The sequence below is a fragment of the Lepidochelys kempii genome, chromosome 2 (genome assembly GCF_965140265.1).
Source record: "Lepidochelys kempii isolate rLepKem1 chromosome 2, rLepKem1.hap2, whole genome shotgun sequence".
In the NCBI taxonomy this organism is placed as follows: Eukaryota; Metazoa; Chordata; order Testudines; family Cheloniidae; genus Lepidochelys; species Lepidochelys kempii.
The window spans coordinates 59,435,221-59,457,746 of NC_133257.1; the positions used below are offsets into that span (position 1 = coordinate 59,435,221).

Sequence of the window (22,526 nt, forward strand, 5' to 3'; positions counted from 1 at the left end):
CTGGTATAATCAGGCATTGTCATTGGGCTATTGAGTTAGATAGGACACCATGAAGGAAGCTCAGTTTACCTGACACTCTCCATGAGGGACTTTTGAAACAAGTTACATGATAATTTAATGTTATTAAATGTTTTTTTTCCCCTAATCTCCCTCAACACATTTTCCATTCTTTAGCTCATTCTTTTCAGTGGATTTGAAGCAGTAACACCTAGGAAAAGTAATTTTGTAGTCTGTATTCTAGCCTAGTTGATACAGGCTGTCAGCACTGTGGTATGTGTTTTCCCATAGTGGAGGTTTTCTACGGTGGGACTTGCCTGTCCTGTTTTGATTTTCATATGCAGCAGGATGTTTGCAACCACATGCCTATACAGTGGAGGTCTGTAGTGCCTAGTGTCTGTAAGCACACTGTATGGCTTTGGTCTGGGTGTCTAAGAGCTCCACAGGATTATTGCTGATCTGGTGCAGTCAATTTAATGGCAGATGCCCGCATAGCCATCACCAGTCTGTGACCAGGCCGTATCCCTTCCTGTCCTCAAGTCCGATCTTCAGGTGTGCAGGGACATTATCTCTGAGGCAGGCAATATGACCAAAAAGGGCCAGTCAGCAATGGCCAATGTTGACTTCAATCCTCTCGAGGTCAGTTCTCAATGATACATCCCGATTACTGATAAAATCAAACCATCTTATACCAGTAGCCACCTCTGGCAACTCATATAAAATGTCTCCAGCCTCCTGATGTCATGTTTAAGCAATGTCCATATTTCACATCCTTATAAGAAAATTGAAGGTACACAGATTTGATAAATCTGTACTTTTGTGTACAGTTTCACCTTCTTGCTCCAGATCCTATGCAGGTCTTTCATGGCTAAATTGGCTCTAAATGCACCTTTACATGTCAGCTTTGCCTCCCGACTTACAGCTGTCGCCAGCCTCTGCTGCTTTATTACTAGTGCAAAGTCCATGGAAGAACATTCGTGCTCAGCATGTTAAAAATGCAGTAATGAGCTGCATGGATATCAAGATGGTGATTATCAATCTAGCTGTTAATATCCACATTAGAACTGTCAGCTTTCATTTTCAAAAAAGCCTCACAAGTCAGACCCTGAATTGTATGTGCCATCCTGTGAACAAAAAACAAAGAGAAGAAGTTGGGAAAAATAAGGTTGTAAGAGCCATTGGACCTGCACACAAAACACAAAAACAAACTCCACCCTTTTTATTAATTAAAAGACTGAATAAATACTTCTGTATCCCTAATGAATATTTTTTTGTGACTTTCACTCTGAACCAAGTGGATATTCCTATACCTTCTTCAGTACACAATCAGAATATGTTTCTTTTCTCCAGAATTGGAAGAACAACACACTCATAAAGCCATACTGAATCAGGACTTTAGCTACTTCTTCTTTTAAACTGCCAGGCTTTGTATTTAGGCTCCTATTCAGCAACGTACTTAAGCTGGGGCCTAACATTAAGCATTTAAGAGGTGCCAATGAAGTCAGTGGAACTGCTCATGTGCCTAAAGTTACACATGTACATAAATACCTTGCCAAATCAGGGCCTTAATATGCTGACAAAAATTATGCAAATGGTTCTATGGATGAATTTGATCTATAAATTAAAGTAAATCACATCTGAGGTTTCAACACATGTAAAATTGACAGTTTTATCCATATTAATTTCTGGAGGGGGAAAATTGATTTAAAAAAAGACTTGTGTGGCTGCTGTTCCATATATGCTCCTTACTTTCATGCTGATAGGGTTTTGTTTAATCCTGAGTTATAAGTGCCAAAGGAATTTGTTCTGTGAAGTAAAGCAGTTTATGTGTGAGTAAAATTTACAAAAGAACTGTTAGTCTTGCTGTCTTCTCTACCTACGGTGGAGCATTGAAAAGGGGTTCAGTCTTCTTCTGTGTATCATAAACCTTTTTGGTGAAATATCTAGTTAGGTTGACTTTGCTACTTCCTAGCCTTCAGAGAATTACTGATTCACTAAATAATTTAAGCTGCATTTGGATAATACAAAAATGTCAGTTTCTGTTCTGGCTCTGATGAAATGAAAGTTTTGTAGTCATTAGGCAGCATGCTCAGTAAGTGTTAAATTTCATAGGTGTCTGCTAATGTTGCTGGAGTTGCGTAACCTAGTGGCTTAGGCCTTGTCTACACATAAAAGTTGTGCCCCTTTAACCATGTCAGTATAGTTAAAGTGGTACAACTCACCCCCAGCATGGAGGCATTTATTGGTATAAAGGTGCTTATACCAGTATAGCTTATTCCTGTATGAGAAGAGGTGTAAAAGCCTAGGACTGGTCTACACTTGAAAGTTTTGCTGGCATAGTTACGTAAAAAAAAATCACACCTTAACTGATATAGCTTCACCCGCCAAAGGTCCTAGTGCAAATGAAGTTATAATGTGGTGGGGGGACAGGCCTTTTGCTGGCATAGCTTAAGTTGCTCAGGGAATGAATATATGCCGTACCGGCAAACTCTCTAGTGTACACAAGACCCTAATATTTCAGGATGAATGTATCCTTCTTTCTGATCTGCCTGGGACCATTAACTTGTCACCTAATCTGATGAGATATCTGAGGTTGTTCAATTTTGGTGTTTGACAAAGAAACTAAGAACAAGATCATCTGAAGAGCAGAGATCATCTAAAGAGGTTCACACTGTGTTGTAGAGTTACCTTTTCAATATTGTCGGTCACTTGTGCAGCATGTAAATTACTACAGTATAGATTAAGAGTAGCCAAAACCAGAATGCTTCAGGAGCTTCCTGTTAAGCCTAAGAATTAAAAAGCTGAGCAATGCTATACCTGAAACAATATACTTGAAGTGGAAAATCTATCTTTTCAGTTATTTCAGCTTTATCACTATCAGATAACGACTGTGGTTTTAACAAATGAGTATACAGCTTTAGATCAGAAGTGGCCTTGCATTAAACTTGAAGAGAAGCTGAATTAACCCATATTCTTGGAAGATGGTCTTTTTCAAGTAAAGAATAGCGATTACTGGCAGGGCATAACAGGAAAACTAACTCATTTGTGACTGCATCCTGCTTTGCTTTGCTTTTTATCTTTCAGGGCTAGTAGGGCATGAATGTAAAATATTTTAAAGATATAAATCTATCATTATTTTTTTATTTTTCTAGTATTGTCTGTCTCTTATGCTGTTTGGATGTAGAGGAAAGCATGGTCAAAGAAGTTTGAAGTCCAAATCATGCTGTTCCAGTGCTGCCATACTTTTTGGGATGTTAAATGGGTTTGAGTTCATTATCATATTTAATAAGATCTTTTGGATCTATGTAAGGCACCTATCACCTTGTTATGTAACTTCTATGAATAGTGCCATGTAAATGTTTTGTTTTAACATCTAATCCTCAGAGAACATCCATTGTTCTTTACTGTCTCCCAGTGTTGAAAAGCAAATACACACAAGTGCCTTGTGTAGGTGAGATGGAGGTTTCTCTTCCTCCTATTTCACTCTTCTTGTTAGCATGGAGTATGTAATATTGCAGATTATGTATTCCTTACACCAACCGATCTTAAACCGAATTTTGCGCCCCTTGATAATCTCTCCGTTATTCCCTGATAACCAGAAACTTCTTCGCTTAAACTCTGTACCTAAATGGGCTATCTTGATTATCACTACAGAAGTTTTTTTTCCCTGCTGATAATAGCTCATCTTAATTAATTAGCCTCTTACCGTTTGTATGGCAACTTCCACCTTCTCTGTATGTGTGCGTGTGTGTGTGTGTGTGTGTGTATGTATGTATATGTATATGTATATGTATATGTATATGTATATGTATATGTATATATATATATATATATATATATATATATATATATACAATCTTCTTACTATATGTTCCATTCTATGCATCCGATGAAGTGGGCTGTAGCCGACGAAAGCTTATGCTCTAATAAATTTGTTAGTCTCTAAGGTGCCACAAGTACTCCTGTTCTTTATTTTAAAATATCATCTTAATAAAATTTTCACTTGCAGCCAGATTTGGCTACTGGGAAATACAGAGTGAGTTGATGAGAGCTAGCTTTCTTCCGACAGAAAGCATGTTGTCTTCCTTGTGTTTTCAATCAGGGCACCAAGAATTCTGAAACTTTACAGTTTCTATTTGGTAATGTGTTGTGCCAAAACTAAAGCACAAACATAATGTGCAGCTAGACCTGGAAAAATATTTAATTAGTGTTTTAAATTTTGTAAACCAAATGTACAGTAGAAAGAATAGAAACTTACTTTTTGCATTAGTAGCCTCTGTTACACTTGAAAAGCATGCAGAATAAAAGGCATTATCTTGATGGTGCCAGGATTACCAGGACAAATAGGTTAATACATTCCACATCCAACTTTTGTGTAGTGTCTTAAGCAGGTTTATAAATGAGTCGTGGCATTAATGTATAAGAATACAGGCTGCCTTGGTGGGGCTGAGTTTATGGAATAGCAAATTAATTTCATGGTAGTGATGATGACTCAGTCAAAAAAAATCATCTACTATAAGAAACCTGGCTATCGTGTAACTTTTCTCAGCGTTACAATCTGAGTTGTGGCTGTTCATTTCCCTAAAACAGGCCATATTTTCTTTACAAAAAATGGGCACAAAATAGATATTTATTAGGGAGGTGCACTTTGCCACATCGCTTTAGTTGCAACAAAAAAGAAATGGATATCTGATTTGTTTCAACTTCACTAGAAGATTGATTGCTTATGAATATTGACTTAAAGTTTATGAATAAGTTGTTACAAGCTATACAAAAACTCTCAGAACACTACAGTCATATGAAAGTTTGTAGAGTAAGAGGGTGAAAATGTTAATGAATACAGTGTGTATCAAAAATAACCACGTTCTAGAAAGTGAGCTGCTTTTGAGTACAGTAATTTCAGTTTCTACTTCTGGATGTGCATCATGCTACTACGTCAAATCTTTTAACTATTTCTTCCTTGTTCGAAGGCTTTTTCATGAAACCATAGTGGTATAATGTATGGCAGGAAATTATTGTTTCAGTTGTTTTTAAAAGTGTGTCTGCTGTAAAATGCATGCATTCTGAGAAAAGTGGAAAGTGATATAAAAACTGTTGCTGAAGCTATGACTGTTCGGGATGCTACACTAGCTATGTTGAGGTCTTGTCTACGTGGGGACACGAAGAAAATTTAAGGCAAATCAACTAAAGGTGTGGATGTTGTCATTCAGGAGTTAAACAGCCTCAGTTCCCTATAATTTAGGATTTACCTACACAAAAGGCAAGTCTACACTACTGTGCTACATTGATGCAGCTGGGCTGCTGTAGCGCGTCTGGTGAAGGCGCAGTATGATGATGGGAGAGCACTCTCCTGTCAGCATAATTACTCCACCTCAATGAGAGGCGGAAACTATGTTGGTGGTAGAGCATTTCCTGCTGACACAGCATGGTGTGGACACTGCTTTAAATCGTTGTAACTTATGTCACTTGCGGGGGGGGGGGGTGTGTGGCTTTTTCACACCTTACATCGTACCTTATATCAACTTAAGTGCTAGTGTAGACAAGCCCAAAGACTCTGGCTATGTCTACCCTAAAACCACTACAGTGACCCAGCAGTAGCACTTCAAGTGTAGTGCTTCATTGTAGATACTCGCTACAGCAACAAGAGGGTTCTGTCTACACCAAGGATTAAATCAGCTTAACTATGCCCCTCAGGGGTGTAGATTTTTTCACACCTCTGAGCAATGTTGCTGGATCGATCTAACTTTTTAGTGTAGGTCTGGCCAGAGTTCATAGCAGGCGGGGGTGTGAATCTACCCTACCTTAGCCTGCCATGCACTGTTTGTGTGGACCCTGCTGATGTGCATTAACAAGTCATTAGTGTGCTTTGGTTCAGTGCTCTCTGAAACAGGACTAGATCAAAGTGCGCTAATGAACTCTTAATGCACCTCAGCAGGGCCCAGTGGACAGTTAGTACATGGCAGGTTAGTGCAGGGTAGATTCATACCCCAGCTTGCTGGGAAAGAAATGTTCCCCTAGACAAGCCAGAATCCTCCTTGGAGGAGGAATAAGTTACAGCATTCACTTCAGTCTTTAGCTGATTTGCCTTAACTTTCCTGAGCATCCCCATGTAGACAAACCCTGAGAGCCCAAAACACCTGAGGGTTCACAGTGCACTATAGACATTTGAGTGATCAAAAGATAATGTCTTATGAATTTGATAGCTTGTCTCTACACAAACTGGAAGCAAAAAACAATCTGATTTAATTCACACATTTTGTGATTTTGATACAAGTCTGTGTGGATGCTTTTTTTTTAAAAAAAAATTTAATTTTTCCAAATACAACAAATATACCAGATTCATCATAATACATAAAATAAACACAGAGGGTTAGGATAGAGGGAGGGGAGAGGAAGCAACATGTCTATCTTCATGATCTACAATAATCATAGACCTCTTAAAAAGTCAGCCCAAATTGCTTTGAATTTTTTGGGTATTCCCTTTCTGCAGAATGCCAGTCATTTGCTAGCCGCAAGATCAGCCATATCACTGAGCAAAGCATCAATATTTGGTGGGGATCAAGTTTTCCATGTTTGCAGGATTAATTTTTTAGCAACCAGGGCAGCACGCTGAAACCATGCCACATTGTTACCAGTAACCTCCAGGTATCAGGAGCACATCCAAGAATGAAACTTAAGGGGGAGGGCTCCAACTAATATCAAATTGGTCCTTTGACCCACCTCATACCAGAAATTCTTGATAACAGGGGGACTTCCAAAATTTATGAGCCAATGTAGCACCAAGGGAGTCACATTTCCAAGAGCGGTGATCTGTATTTAGGAGAACCATTACCATTAGTCTATGTGGGAACCAGTATGTATGAAAAAGTGTCTTTTGGTGAATAAAGCATAGTCACAGATCTATAATTGCTTTTTTAACATTAGATACAATTGTATTTCATTGGGTCAAAGATAGCTGTATATCCAAATCTCTATTCCAAGCAACTCTCAAATTATCAATCTTTGGCAATGTTTTTTAGGCCAGTCACTTGTAAAAGGATACTGCTGGCTAAGTAAATCCTTCAAATTAATAAAATATTCCTTCAAAATAATAAAAGTTCTGGAAGTACTGGAGCTCCCAGGGCAAATACATTCATAAGTAAATAATTTAACTGGAGATATTTCCATGCTCTGGAGCAGGACAAACCAAATTGCTACAGAAGATTTACAAATGGTTTAAATTTATAATTGTCAATTAGCTGCAATAGTCATAAATCCTCTCTCCACCCATTCCCTCCACATCAAGGTTTTGCCACTGATTTTAAGGTTAGGATTATCCCCCTAGGACCATTTCTGTGTGAAAGAATGGACGGAAGCAGAACTTTCTGTCCAGGGTTGCCCAAGCTTGTGTCTCAACCATTGTTGTGGGAGCTCTGGAGCCATCAAATCTATAATTTGATCCTACAATGGCTGAAAGGGGGAGAGGCTATACCAATTTCCATTCAATCTGAATCCAAGGTAGGGTCTGTACAGTCCTATCTAACAGCCACAAAGATGCCTGGCTTAACAAAAAGGGGATGTGATAATTTTCCAAGTTGCGGGAAACAAAATTCTCCCACAAATAGGGGGAGCTGTAATTTGTTCAGAGCCAGTCTAAGTTCCTTACCTGTGCCTTAAAGGAATGTTCTGAAAATATTATTGAATTTTTTAAAATAAGTTTGAGGACTAGAAATAGGGAGGCCTTTCAGGACATACAAAATTCTGGAAGGACATTTATTTTCAGCATATTAATTTTACCCCACAAACTGAGGGGTAACAAACTATCTCCCCAAATTGTTAGCCATTTGGGGGATAATTGGTTCTGTGTTTATCTTTGGGATGTTCTGAATATTATTGGGAATCAGGATTCTAAATATTTAATGTGAAAGGATTGCCATTGAAAATCCCAATTTGAGAAGAGGCCTTTGTGGGCATGTTTGTCAATGCCTAAGATTTCTGATTTATCACAATTAATTGTATATGCCTGAGTATAGGCAGTGAGTTATATGGGCCCGTGGTGCCCGTGTTCCACCAATATTTAGGAACGTGGGCCCAGCTCCACAATGTTTGGGCTTATATTTTACATACGTTTTGATGTGAACAATATCTCTGTTGTCCACTGACTATCAACTTGAAGGGCATGCTTAAACTTTTTTTCATAGGTGCGGGAACTAGGGGTGTGGGGCTGCTGCAGCACCCCCACATTTTATGTGGGGTCCCAGCTGACTCCCAGGACTCTGCTGCTGGCCCTGCACCTGGGCTCCCGGCTTACGCCCGGGGCTCGGCCCCCTTACCTCTATCCAGGTCTCCCCTCCTGGAGACATGGCCCTGCTCCTGGCCCCAGCTGGAGGGGTGGTGGACAGGGTTAAGGATATATATAGGCTTACAAAATAGGTGTGGGGGGCGGGACTTGGATCCATTCTGGGCACCACCAAAAATTATACAAACCTGGCACCCATGATCCTGTGAGGTGTCCAAACTTGTTAATAGTGGTTAGAAGGTTAGGAATTGTAACCTCAGGCTTAGATACAAATTAAAGAGCATCATAGGCTTAGAACATTAATTTTGTACTTTTTGGCTCACGCTGATACCATGTACATGTTGATTTGCTTGGATGGCAATGGCTACAGATTCTAGAGGTAAAGCAAACTGAAGAGGAGAAAGGGGGCAGGACTGTCATGTACCTCTCTGTAATGGAAATGGGGCAGAAATAATACAATTGGTAACTACCCTGGAAGTCGGGTTAGAATATAAATGCTTAAGCCAAGCAGTGAATTGGTTACTGAGTCTGAATTTTGCCAACACATGAAAAAGATAGTCCCAGGTTATGTGGTCAAAGGCCTTTTCAGCATCTAAAGCAGCAGTTCTCAAACTGTGGGTTGGGACCCCAAATTGGTCTTGTGTTAGACAGGGCTGGTGTTAGACTGGCTGGGACCCAGGGCCAAAGCTGAAGTCTGAGCCCCACCACCCTGGGCAGTGAAGCTCAGGTTACAAGTCCCCTGCACAGGGATGAAGCCCTTGGGCTTTGGTTTGGGGCCCCCCTACCCAGGGTGGTGGGGCTCAGGCTTTGCTTCAGGTGGGTTCAGGGTTCAGTCTCCCGTCTTGGGGCCATGTAGTAATTTTTGTTGTCAGAAGGGGATCACGTTGCAAAGAAATTTGAGAATCTCTGATCTAAAGAAATGACAGTTAAGGGTTCTTTAGAATCTCTGGAAGCTGCAGTAATATCAATCAGTTGACGCAAATTATCTGAGCTGTGTCTATTACAAAGGAAGCCTACCTGATTTATGTGTATAATGAGTGAGAGAACATTGAGTAGTCACACAGCAAGAGCTTTTGCTAAAATCTTAGCAAATTGGGTAATTTTAATCTCCGCACATTTTGTAAGCCTAAATCAGCCATGTATGAGAACCTGATGAGTATTAGTGTATTTATCTAAGGCGGAGAAGATTTATCAGAGACTGGGCCTAGAGTGTCCTTAAAGTCTCCAGCTATAATAATAGGATGCTGGCCCATGTCATTTATACTCATAAAAATTTATTAAAAAATTTGGAATGATCCTAGGTTGGCCTATAGAGACTGGCAAAAATGATTACAGAACCCCCAGTTTCAGCCTTGAGGTCAGTAAATCTGCCTTCATTGTCAGACCTTGTGCTCAGAATAGTAACATTCAACTTTTTATGTATTAAAATAGCAATGTCCCGTGCTTTAGAATTAAAGCAACTAGAAACCAAGAGGCCTATCCAATCTCTATTCAGTTTACAAGCTTCAGGTTCTGTCTCCTGAAGCATGGTTATGTCAACATTTTCTTTAAGCACTGAGTATATTTTTTTCTTTTAATAGGGTTATTAAGACATTTTGTATTCCAGGAGACAGAGTTAATTATCAGAGCCATCATTGTTAAAATATTCTGGATAAAATATAAAGTCACTTTGACAATAAATGAGAAATGGCATATTTTCTGGAGCAGCATATGATTCTTGCATATCTGATCAGCAAAAGTTATATAATTCGGGGTAGTGTGTCACTTCTTGGTATATATTATACAGCAATGGAAAGGAAATATTCAGGGCTATCTTTTGGTACAACAGTGTCCTGAACAAGTCTCATGCATATGGTGTTCGGCAATCTAGCACAGGAAAAGCACAATCCCTCCTGTCGGCATAGGTAGTATCTACACTGAAGTGCTACGGTAGTGCAGCTGAGCCACTGTAGCATAAAGTGTAAACAAGCGCTTAGTATTGGTACATCACTAATAAAAAAAATTTGCAGTATACCAAATCAATGTAGCACATTTTAAACTTGAGTAGAAGCTGGCATTTCCATATTATATGGAAAACTGGCTAACTGATAGATCTCAAAAAGCAGTTTTAAATGGGGATTCATCATCAAATGAGTGTGCGTAATCTCACGAGCTCCCCCATCCAAGTGAGTGTGCCTGCATTCTCTCTCTGTCTGCATGTGACATAAAAACCCCTTCCTGGGAAAGAGTCTGTTGGGGTACCAGTACCCCTTGGTTGGCTTTTCTCTCAGACCTTTCTAGGCTTTCTCAAATTGTCTCTGCTCCCTGGAGACTTGTAGCCTTTGTGGGCCTTTCTGGCCCCAGCTCTTCAGCTGGGCCACTAAAGGAGTTCATTTCCCCTTCCTGGGTGCATCAAAATCTAGACCACTTTCCCAATGGCTAGTGGTGGGGAGGAGAGGACCCGGGCCAGCCCTCTGTTCCAGGTCCCAGCCCAAGGACCCGATAGATAGCAGACATCTGCCAAGTCCGTTTAAATAAACTGTGTCACTGTTATGATTCCCTGGACCACTTCCCATTGGCCCCAGCACATTCTTCACCCTTACCTCTGCGCCTTGTCCGAGTTGAGTCCCAGTAGGCAGCCCGGAACTCCTTCGTGTTACCTGCAGTCTCTGCGAGCACTGCTCTGTCTGAGGTTCTGTAGCTCCCTCAGCCAGCTAGGCACACCATCCACTGTTCTCCAGCTCTAGCAAGGAACTGATCTCTACTCTGCACTGCAGCTTCTTTTATAGGGGCCTGCTGGGCCTGGACTGACTGCTCCCTGCAGCCCCTCTGGGCAACTTGGGGAATTCTCTCCACTGCCTCTTCTGGGGTGGGGTGTGGCAGGTCTGCGAGGCCTCCATCTGGGGGCCTCAGGGCATAGTACATCCCATCAGAGTGTGTTTCTACTGAGGCATTGGTTCTTGACCCAATATTATTCAATATCTTTATTAGTAATCTGAAAGAAATCATTGCTGCTAAATTTTTCAGAAGACACAAAAACTGAGGGAATGATAAATGATTACTAGGACAGGCCAGTTAACCAGAACAAATGTAGTGAGTTGTGCTTGTTTAAACAATATGCATTAATACAGCCAAATAAAATGTCTCACATCTAGGAACAAGGAATGTAGGTCACACTTACAGGATGGGAGCCTGTATCCTGAAAAGCAGTGATTCTGAAAAAGTCTTAAGGGTCATAGTGTCTACAATTCAAAAAGGATGTTGAAAAATTGGAAAATATTCAGAAAACTCACAATAACTATTCAGCATTTCCTAAACACATGAAAGTTAAGTTACAAATACTTGGTAACTAATACTCTGCATTCCAGTTATAATCCTGGATTTTCATTTAAATTACAGTACAGAACACCAAACAGCAAAAACAAAAGTAGAATGTCATTTTAAATTTCTCAGACTTTCACACATGAAAGTCATACAGTTTTGCTAATCATTGTCTTCGACCTGTTTGGTTACTTTGGGAAGAGCTTGGTTTTGATTGTCCTAACATTTTATTGACTGTTTCGTAAATGTTTTATTTGCCCTCAAAGTCTTTTGTCTTTTTTTTTTTTTAAATGGGTAAGTAAAATAAATCCTGAGCTGTAATGTAACGCCATTGTGCCACATACATCTTCCTGTCATTTATAATAAGGCTCCTTTACATCACTCTGGCAATGTAGGGGCCTTAAAACTTTCACAGGTTTTATGCTCCTGGGGAAATTGACTGAGATGGGAACAGTTAACTAACAATAGCAACATTAACAACATTAACATTAACAGTCAGGCTGCTACATTTCTACCTCCCAGAATGAGATCAATTAACCATCAACAGCAACTTTAACAATGTTACTAACTACACAGGCAGGCTGCTAGTACCTCAGAGAATTAATCAGTTAACTCACGTAGGACTGTTATATTTGTACCTCTAACCTGCCTCATGCATAATAAAAAGCCCTACCCTTCCATGCCAATGAGCTGTAGTAGCAAGGGAGAAGTACAGAGTCTGTCTCTCTCTCTCTCTCTCTCGCCACGCGGGTATGCCTAGACTCTCTCCCTTGTCTCTGAGGCTGCTCCAGGCATGCTGGAACAGACGCGCTGCCGGGGAAGAGGTGTGTGTCCCGCAGTAGATGGGGTTTTTTTACATTTTTCTGCTCGGGGGGCACAGAAAAATGTGGGCCATATGAATTCTGCACTTCTGCAGGGGCGCAGAATCCCCCCAGGCATAAGCATTTCCTGTCATTAGCTATCAGAAGTGGTATTTCTGACATGATGAAATTTCTTTCTGTTTTATGATCTCTCCTTCTCCTGTTGAGGGCTCCCCTCCCACCCCGTTCTCTACTGTTTTTCTCCTTCCCACAACCTTCTTTCTCTTGCCCTTCCATATTCTTTCTACACTCCTTTCTCAGTTATTAGTTTCCCTTGCCTAAGTGCAGCCTTAACTGTGGCACTGGGACCGGCTCCACCATAATTATGCCAGTTTTCCTTCCTTCATTGTTCTCTCACTAGTTCCCTCAATCCTTGTCTCTATTTTCTATTCCAGTGTGCCTTCCTGCACTCCTTAAGCAAATCAGTTGAATGTGTTATCACATACAGATGACTTAACAAATACTGCAATGATCAATATTAAGAATTATGATGTTAAAATGAAGGTTTTAAGCTGTTTGTCACTAGTGTCTAGCTTCTAGAGATGTTGAACCTTAATTAAACTTTACAGTGCACTTAGTCTGGGCCATTATATTTGGTGTTAAAAAATATAGTCAATGAGCAGTATAAAACCTAAAGGTACTACATAAACATCCGTGAGGAGGACTGCTTGCTCGTTGTATAGCAGTGCTACAGTGAAGACCGTGCTTCTCTGAGACCTTCCTTTCATTGACTGACAAAGGGTGCTATGTATAGAGTTGTTAGTCTGGCTTCCTCAGGTGTGTTGCTGGTGGTACTACCACAGTTCTACTGCTTTCCTTTTGTTGTCTTAAGTTTCTATGGTGTTTATAAAAGAAATAGTTATTTTTTTCTGTGAAGCTCAGACAAGAGGGTATACCCTTTATCTCAACTCAGAGCTTTTTATTAGCTGTTTGAGCACCAGGACTTAGTCACCAGTCATTAAAAGTCTTTTTTCATAGCTTACTATTTGTGAGTGTGCTGTTCATTTTCAAGGCAGGTCAAGCTTTCCTGTCAGAGGAAAAATGATAAAGGACCCAAAGGAAATAGATAAAGCAGAGCTATTTGAATTCAGATATTTTTCTATTTGTGCTGTGCCTGAAGGAGTCAGGCATTCAAGTGGAGACTGAAGCTAAAGAGGACTACTTCATCACTTTGAACTAGAAAACTGGAACCCATAGCACCTAAGTGGCAAATATGGTTCAGTCTATTGCAGAGCATTTATACCCATCAGCTCCAGTAGTAGGCCTTTTAAAGTCTGACAGGACAGGTGAATCTATTTGGGACATCTATGAAGATTTACTTTGTCTAGGTGTCATTCTTAGCAACCAGATGAGCAAAAGTTTACTGCTGTGAGTGGAAAGAGGATAGTTTTCGATTTCAAGTAATGTATTGGCAAATACCATGTAAATAGCCAGTATGGTCTCCGTAACAGTCATTTGGTACTTTAAACATTCCTTGAGGACATTAACTATGGTTAGAATACATAAAAATGTTCTTAAGCAGAACATCATATAGCCTGTGTATTAAAATTTGTCCTTACATGAATAATATACAAAAGGATAAGAGATGCCCTTAGAAGAAGCAGATTATTAGCTGTCGTGTTTCTTTTGAACATCTTTGAAATAATAAAACACTTCAGTCTCTGAATTTCCTGAGACAGAAAAATGGATTTTGGATTTGGCCATATACTGTTTACAGGGTCCTGACAAGCAAAGTTTAAGTTTGCCCTGTTCCAAATACTGGGCTGCCCTGGACAGGAAGGTTCACCTGTCCTCAGTTTTTTGCATGATTTAAATATGCTTACTACCTCTATCTAGAAAAGGAATTATTGACTGTTGGAGGCATTAGGAGCTGCTATATCCCCTCAGTATGGGCACATACATTTAAAGTTTTTTCTGTTTTCTATCAGCTGTCTTCAATTATCTACCTTCCAGTTTTGCCTGCAGTTTGCTGTGGGAGATGGGGAGAGCTCTGAGTTACTATAGAGAATTCCTTCTAGGTGTCTGGCTGGTGGATCTTGCCCATATGCTTAGGGTCTAACTGATCACCATATTTGTGGTCAGGAAGGAATTTTACCCAGGTCAGATTGGCAGAGACTCTGGGGGGAGGGTTGCCTTCCTCTGCAGCACAGGGCACAGGTCACTTGCAGATTTAAAATAGTGTAAATTGTGGATTTTCTGTAACTTGAAGTCTTTAAATCATGATCTGAGGACTTCAGTAACTAGGCCAGAGGGTACAGGGTCTATTACAGGAGTGGTTGGGTGAGGTTCTGTGGCCTGCAATATGCAGGGGGTCAGACTGGATGATCATGATAGTCACTTCTGACCTTAAAGTCTATGAGTCTGAGTCTTGGCTTGACCTTCTCTTATGCATCTCAGGGAGCATCATTGAGCTTCCTGATGCACCATGTTAGGACTGTTGAAAATCTTCCATTGGTAATGCAAATACAGCAGGAAACTTCCATGCTACTGTTAATGACCTTGTATATCACAGATTTGTCATCCGTGCTCTAAAATAAAGGAGCTATTCTTAAATCATGTTGATGAGGTGTTTGAAAAAGGATATAATCTGTTTTCTCCTAACATTCACTGTCATCTGGAAGAGCAAAATGGAGAAAATAAGTTTAAATAGATTATTGACATTCCTGCAGAGTATGTTCTCTTGGCCCAAGTTTGGGAAACCTATATGTTTAATTAAATTGACAATTAATCTATGAAGTCTAGTCCAAAAGATCATTTGCCTTCACATCTTTCTTTACAAAAACTCTTATGGGTTGTTATATTTCAAAGACCTAATTGGAGAGTCATTAACTTCCTGAAGACTACACATTGTTCGTGGGGCAGTGAAGGAGCCCTGTTTTGAAATAAATGATCAGATCCTGCTATATTTCAAGTCTTTAAAAACATCTCCGCCAAAATCGTGGTAGAATTAGGGACTCTCACCACTGAGACATCGAGTAATGCTATTTTTAAAGATGAGTTATCAAAACAACTGAGATTATTCATTAAATAAACAAATAGTTAACACAAATTTGCAAGTGCCAAAAAGTATATTTATATTTTTCTGCCCTAATTCCACACATATCAAAGAAAATAATTACATTGTTAGGTTGAGGGATGCTAAATATTTGTATCTAATGTACCAGAGCAGAGGTCATTTAGTTTGGCACTTCTTATTAAAATGTTTTGATACCAATCCAAATAAATATAATGGATTTCTAAGCCACCCAAGATAGATGTATAGCATTCTATTATTATATATAGGTTTTATAGATAAGCAGTTTTTATGGTGAGTTTTTTGAAGTGTCATCTCAGCATTTCTTTAATACCAGAAAAGGTAAAATGTCTTCCGAATCTCAATGGTTAAATCTGCTTCTTCTAACCTGATGTACAGAATAGGTCAGTAGAAACTGAGTATGAAACTGAGAAACTCAGTAGAAACTGAGTTGTGACCGGGGTCCCAGTATGGGCCAGCTGTAGTCACTCAATTAGGGTGAACTGCAAAGAATAGGGCAGACAATCCCCAAAAAGCTGGTGGATATTCCAATACTTAGATTTACCAAGCCAGCATAAACCAGCTTCTTTATTACCTCACTGGTTACTCAGAAGTCCAAACAACACAGTTCCCTTAAAGTGATCCAGCCTCAGACCTCCATCCAGGTACCTAAGTCAAATATGATGATTTCTGAAAATCTTATTTCATCATATAAAAGAAAAGGTTCTACCAATCCCAAAGGATCAGATACGTTACCTCCCAGGTTATTGAATATTCCAGGTCTTAGCCAAATACACGCTACAGTCAATTCTTATTAACTAAACTAAAATTTATTAAAAACAAAAGAGAGAGTATTGTTAAAAGATCAGTATACATACAGACATGAGTTCAATTAATTTAGGTGCAGATTCATAGCTGAGATGGTGAGCTTTGTAGTTGCAAAGAGTTCTTTTAGGAATAGTTCATAAATTATAGTCCAGTGTCCAAATATTATATTCCGGGCATACTAGCATAACTGGGACCTCAGTATGGCAGCTCAAGCTTCCCTTGATGAAGCCTAAGCAGATCTGAGCTGACAGAATCAGGACCCAAGGATCTTTTATGCAATTTCATGTCCTCTTTGACAAGTTGGGAGTTCATCCAGGAACAAGAGGTAATTAGGATGACTTTGAAGGAGGTCCATTACCGGTACTTAGTTACAGAATTAACATAAGGCAGTTTGCTTGTTCCTCCACCATTCACAGAGTATTTGCTATACATTTCAAAGAGAGATGAGTACAGAGAGATCCTGTGATTACAGTTCATTTAAATGCTAGGATATTCTTTTCATCTCTGAATTATCAGAATACAGCATAGACAGGGACTGTTGATTACATCGTTGACCCTACTCATATATATGTAAATACACAAAAACACAAGCATTATCTCTCCACATGTCTTTTGAGGGTTATTTATTTTGCAGGATGTTTAACCCTTTCTAGCCATGCTTCACAAGTGTAATCAAAGTTACTCTGTGCAAGGCATAGATGCCCAATTTTTCCTATCAGCCTCAATTAGCTTTCCTTTTTCTTTTTCACCCACAAAATGGCAGATGCAAATAGTTGCATGCATCTGTAATTTTGTACTCCTTAGACTTCTAAATACCTGATGTGGGAGCACAGTCAGGCACTTAGACATCTAAAATGCCCAAATTGCAGACACAGGTAGCTGAGGATACAAAATTGCACTCACGTTTGTTTGCCTAGTGCAAAATGGGAGTCCAGCTTTTAAAAATGCGTCCCACAGCCAAGTTGGGCAAGAGGAACATTCATGTTATATGCTGTTGAGAATCAGCTGAAGCAAATTTGGGGCCTGGTCCAGAGATGTGCTTGGCACCTGCAACTTCAGATGACCAGCAGGAGTCACAATTTCTCAGCCTTTCCCTGGATCTAAGTCTTTTGGTAGGAAGGACACCCATGCTGTCCGTCTTCAGTGATTTTCTTTCTTTCTTTCTTTCTTTCTTTCTTTCTTTCTTTCTTTCTTTCTTTCTTTCTTCTCTTACTTCTCCAGACAATCAGGTGCTAACTGCAGAACTGGTTGGAGAGCTTGGAGAGCCCCCAGGGAAAACAGATGTTAGTGTCCCTTGTGGAGTAGAAGAGAGAGAATGTGGTTTTTAATTTATTCTTTTGGTTTGTGAAACTGCAAATAAGTACTCTGTGCACCCTCATATAACATCAAAATTCATACTTAACAGTATACATGGAACTGCTCAGTCTACGCAAGAAAAACCAAATTAAACACCATATACCAACTCCATAATGACAAAATTACACCCTGCCATCCCTGAACACCTAACCTTCTCAATGCTTAGGAAAAAAAGCTAGGCTTTGCAGGATGTCCAGAAAGTACACAAATGCAGACTGTGCCAGACCCAGGAGAAGTGAATTCCAGATCCAAGGGGCCTTCATGAGGAATGAAGCTAGCCTCATAACAAGGTAGCCTAGAGCATTTCTGCTGTTCACTGCTGAGGCATAGATTGAGAAAAGGTTTCTGGGGTAACCATTTTAATCTTGGTTTTAATTCTGTGGTGGTTTCACTTAAATATCGGGATGCCAAACAGACTCTCTGTGGTTTTACTGATAGACATATTAGAGGTGACCTGAACAGGAATAGGACTTTGTTACATTTGTTGCTTTAAAAAACAAAAACAAACAAACAAAAACAACTGTGGGTTTTGATCTTTGAGGTTTTGGGGTTCTGAGAGAATGCATCTCCTCTTTTGTTTCCTATTTTGAGGCAGAAAGTGGGTTGAAATTTTGGAGAAAACATCAATTCCTAGTTCATAGCCCCGCCAACTTTTGATAGAAACTAGATGTCCCATCACATCTCCCCCTCTTTCAATAGCATTCACCACTGTGTCCAACACAAGTGGATAAACCTAAAGATTAGGTCAATATTTCTGCAAATGATCAATAGTGAAATAGTAATAATGTTGACATTTAGATTGTTACCATAGGACCAAGAGTTAATGTCCCTTACAGCAATTGTTTAAGGCTGTCTATTTGTCTGTTTAGGATAATATCATGTTATTTCACATTTGGAGGCTAGCTGTTGTTTTTGCGAAAGACTAACTCTTTTTTTTTTTTTAATAATTAAAAGCTTAGATTCAGCAAACAAATGTTATAACCGGTCTGGAGCCAGTTCCACAGTCACAGAATTATGGAAAACACAGGTGTGATGACCAAAGTTTGTGAGCACAGTTTGTAAGGAGGTGATTATATAAATGGGGAAAGAAAAGAGCCTTCATGGTGGAACAGATTCAAGCTGGGCCATTTGCTGGCCCAGGTTTGGACTTCATTTTTGCCGAAGTTTATTTCATGACTTTACCCTCCACTTCCATTTATACTTCCAATTGAGCCTAGGTGGTGGGGGATTGTACCACAGAGGATAGTGCCAGATGGTAGTTATATGGAGTTAGAAAAAGCTAATACTGGAGGTGAGTAGACCAAAAGAGAGATCCATGGTGAGGTAGGAGAAGATGCATTCATATTCATTATTTTATGTATTAATTGAACTGTTTGTTTTATGATGCCCAAAAATGCCCCCTAGGCTTTTAGAGTGCAAATTATACTTTCAGGGAATGTCAGAATACTTGAAACACTAGATACTATACTTTCATTTTCTAAGATCAGAAGTTCCCCAAAATTGTAAAAGTTGTATTAAAGTTTAGCTATGCTTTGCGGCTTTGTGGGAAGGGAAGGCTTATATGATGGTGCTAGTATTTTACAGAAGCTGCTTCCCACATTTGGGGGGAGGGGGAGGGGAGTAATCAGGCCAAATGTGTGTTGGAAATTCTGAAAAGAATATCGTATTCAGAGTGTTAAACATAGTGTTATCACTGGTTTCAGAGTAGCAACCGTGTTAGTCTGTATTCGCAAAAAGAAAAGGAGTACTTGTGGCACCTTAGAGACTAACCAATTTATTTGAGCATAAGCTTTCATGAGCTGAGCTGTAGCTCATGAAAGTTTATGCTCAAATTGGTTAGTCTCTAAGGTGCCACAAGTACTCCTTTTCTTTTAGTGTTATCACTGTTCTTGGATGAGTAAGTGAGCTTACAGCTTTCATTCTTCTGTCAGCTTAGTCCTGTGTCGTAAATTTAAGTGATTTTTATATCACCAGTGTGGTAAAAGTGAAACAAAGTCTGTTACGTTCTCACAGGAACTGGATTCTGATATCAGTTTGAGCTGGAATTGGGTGATCAGGCTGTTCCCTTGATGCTGAAAGGAAACCATGATTTGCTAACAAGAGGTTATGTGTGAGGATGAGAGTGAGGCAGCTTTAAGCTTTGCTCTTAGATTACTCACAGTGAGTAAAAGTGCTGAGAAAAAGTGCATCTATTTTTTTTTTTTTAATGTGTGCTGTAGGAGATTTCAGCAACCTGATGATCTGTAGTACATTAATGTTGAAAAGATAAACACATTTGGAGAGCACAGGAAAGGCCTTGTGTTTTGATGTTAGCAGAATGCTTCTTAATGAATAAGAATGTGCTGCTGGCTTCACAGAGCCATATGGCAGCTTTGCTAATTTTAGTTCAGTGCAGATGCATAATTCTTCCCTGTTTTACCTCCTAAAACCTTTCTGAGATATTACATAGCTTTTTCTATAGTACTTGATCTATAGTTTAAGTGGAAAATGAGTACACTAATCTAATGGGTTATTTACTCTGTGCAGAGATATGCTGTAAAGTGTGACAGCAACCTTGATTTATAATCATTTCCCTAAATAATAGGTAGGAATGTTCCTGGAGGAGGGGCAAAAACTTTCTGCTGAGTCTTACAGTTTGTTATTGAGATTGTTGTCAAAAAAATTGTAACTGTCTTTTGAAAAATTGATAGATTTTGGAGGGAACAACTTTGCTCACGTTGAAGTACTAGGAACTGGTTAACAAATATGTTTAGGTATATCAAGTACCATTTTAGTTAAAGGTTCTAATTCTTTGAATAATACAACTACAAGGAAAACTGCTATCCCCATGGTTAACCAGGCATTGGAATAATTTTAAAATTCTTCATTGCTTTGCTTCACCGCACCTTGTATTGTATTTGCTAGTCTGCGATTGGAACACACTGAATTAATAAAAACATTTTTTCTTTCTTACTCTAAAGTTTGTAAATATGAAGCTGCTCTTTTTATAGTCCTATTTGTACTAATAACATACTGTCTCTTGCCATAGTACACACAATTAGTATTTAGTAATTATTATAAACCTATATCATTATGAAATCTGAAATTTCAAGTCAAGTAGAAGTCTAGTAAATTTTTTAAAATCAGTTAAATCTAGTGCCTGAAACTACTTTTATCTCTGTCCTCTGCCAATTTAAATCCTTTTGTATTCACACTTCCCTGTGTTTTACTTCTTTAGTCTCTTCCCTGTTGCTTTATGAAAGACGAGCTGACAACATGTGAACCAGACTACCCACAAATGGCTGTCTAATACATAAACAAACATGAAAAAATGGAGAAAAATTGGGTGTTTTAAAAGCATTTGTGCTGTAGAATTTAATTTTAGTTGTAGATTCTGAAATGCTGTATAACATTTAAGTCGCCTTCCAAGTAATCAGTGCTAGTGATGCTGATGCTGCTACAGTTGGTTAAATTATAAGGATGTCTCCTGAATCATGGCTGTTTTCCTGTAGAGAAACGAATGTTCTGGTATGACTGACAAGAAAAGGCTCTGCTTGCATTTTTGGTCTGTTTTTTCAAAAAATAAGGATACATGACTTTGGATGGACATGATATTCCAATAACAATGTATGTATGTTCCAGCTGAGAAATTCTCTTTTAAAGAAGTGTTGCATAAAAGAACTGCTTTCTTTGGCTGCAGGATTTTTGGTTTGTTTGTTTGTTTGTTTGTTTTTTTGCTTGAGGCTCGCTTTGTGGTGTGCTGCTGTTCGTATCAGGAAATAGTCTGAAATTTCATTTTCAAATGTACGCATAATGGTGCCTGTGATGTAGAGCAACATAATCCGGATGTTCTGCAAATCTATTTTCTCTTCCCCCTCTTATTTTCAAAACACTTGTATTGTTTGTGTCTAATGCTTCTTTACTCACTTCTCCTTTTTTTGCTCCTTTTGTTCCAGTAGAAAACACACATAATAATGACTGCTATGAGAAAAAATGAACATATAAAATATATTGATGCAAATCCCTTCTTTTGGGGGGGAGGGTAGTTTGACTCATTTTAACATAGTCCCTGAAGAGACTCAGGTTTTGTTCTTTGTTTTGAAAATGAAAGTCTCATTAATTTGTATTGGATTTCTGGATTGCAAAGCATAGGAAGGGTAAAGGAGGAATTGTTCCTCAAAGCAGTTTCATTGAGGGAGAGGGAGTAAAGCATACAAAAAAAGAGCCCACGGATTGCGCATCCAATTGTGGTACTGCAACTGGAGGGATGTATTGTTTAAAAAAAAAAAAAAAAAGGGAGAGAGAGCCAAATCCTTTCATGTTTTATTTATCTTTCAGGAATCTAAAGGGACCAACGAAAAGTACTGTATAGAAAAAAACATTTTGCTGGTGGAGGTAGGGGATGGAAGTAGGGAAATTAAAAAAATAAGTTATCTATGTTTAAAAAGTATGTCAAGAGACTTTAAATGATTGCTCTTGACTTCTCTCCATTTGATTTCAGAATTCCTATCAAATTAATGTGCTTTAATAAAGGTTTGATTGTATCTGAATCTGGGTTAAGCTTCAAATAAAACTTGAAACACTCCCCGTGCTGAGCATACTGAAAAAATGTTTGTTTGTTTTTACTTGTGGTACAAAAAATAAAGAAAAATAAATATCATTGGTGACCACTGGAAAAAAGCCTAGTGTCAAATATGAATCAGTGTGTTTTGGTATGCAGTATTAATACTTAAACAGCTGTAAACCTGTCCGCAATTTAAAATGGAAACTACACAGGTACCTAAAATGCTACATAATAGCATGTGTATGTGTTTACTTAGCATAAAAGTATGTCTCAAAGGAGGGTTGGTTTTTTTTTTGTTTTTTTGTTTTGTTTTTTAGTCTCTGGGCTAAACTTTTCATTGAGCAGGGTTGA

General features: G+C 39.0%; 1 protein-coding gene across 15 annotated transcripts in view; it reads left to right on the forward strand.

Moving 5' to 3' along the window:
• Positions 1-22,526, forward strand: part of NCOA2 (nuclear receptor coactivator 2) — a 259,281-nt gene that overhangs the window by 171,590 nt on the left and 65,165 nt on the right. The gene's annotated exons all lie outside the window — the stretch shown is intronic.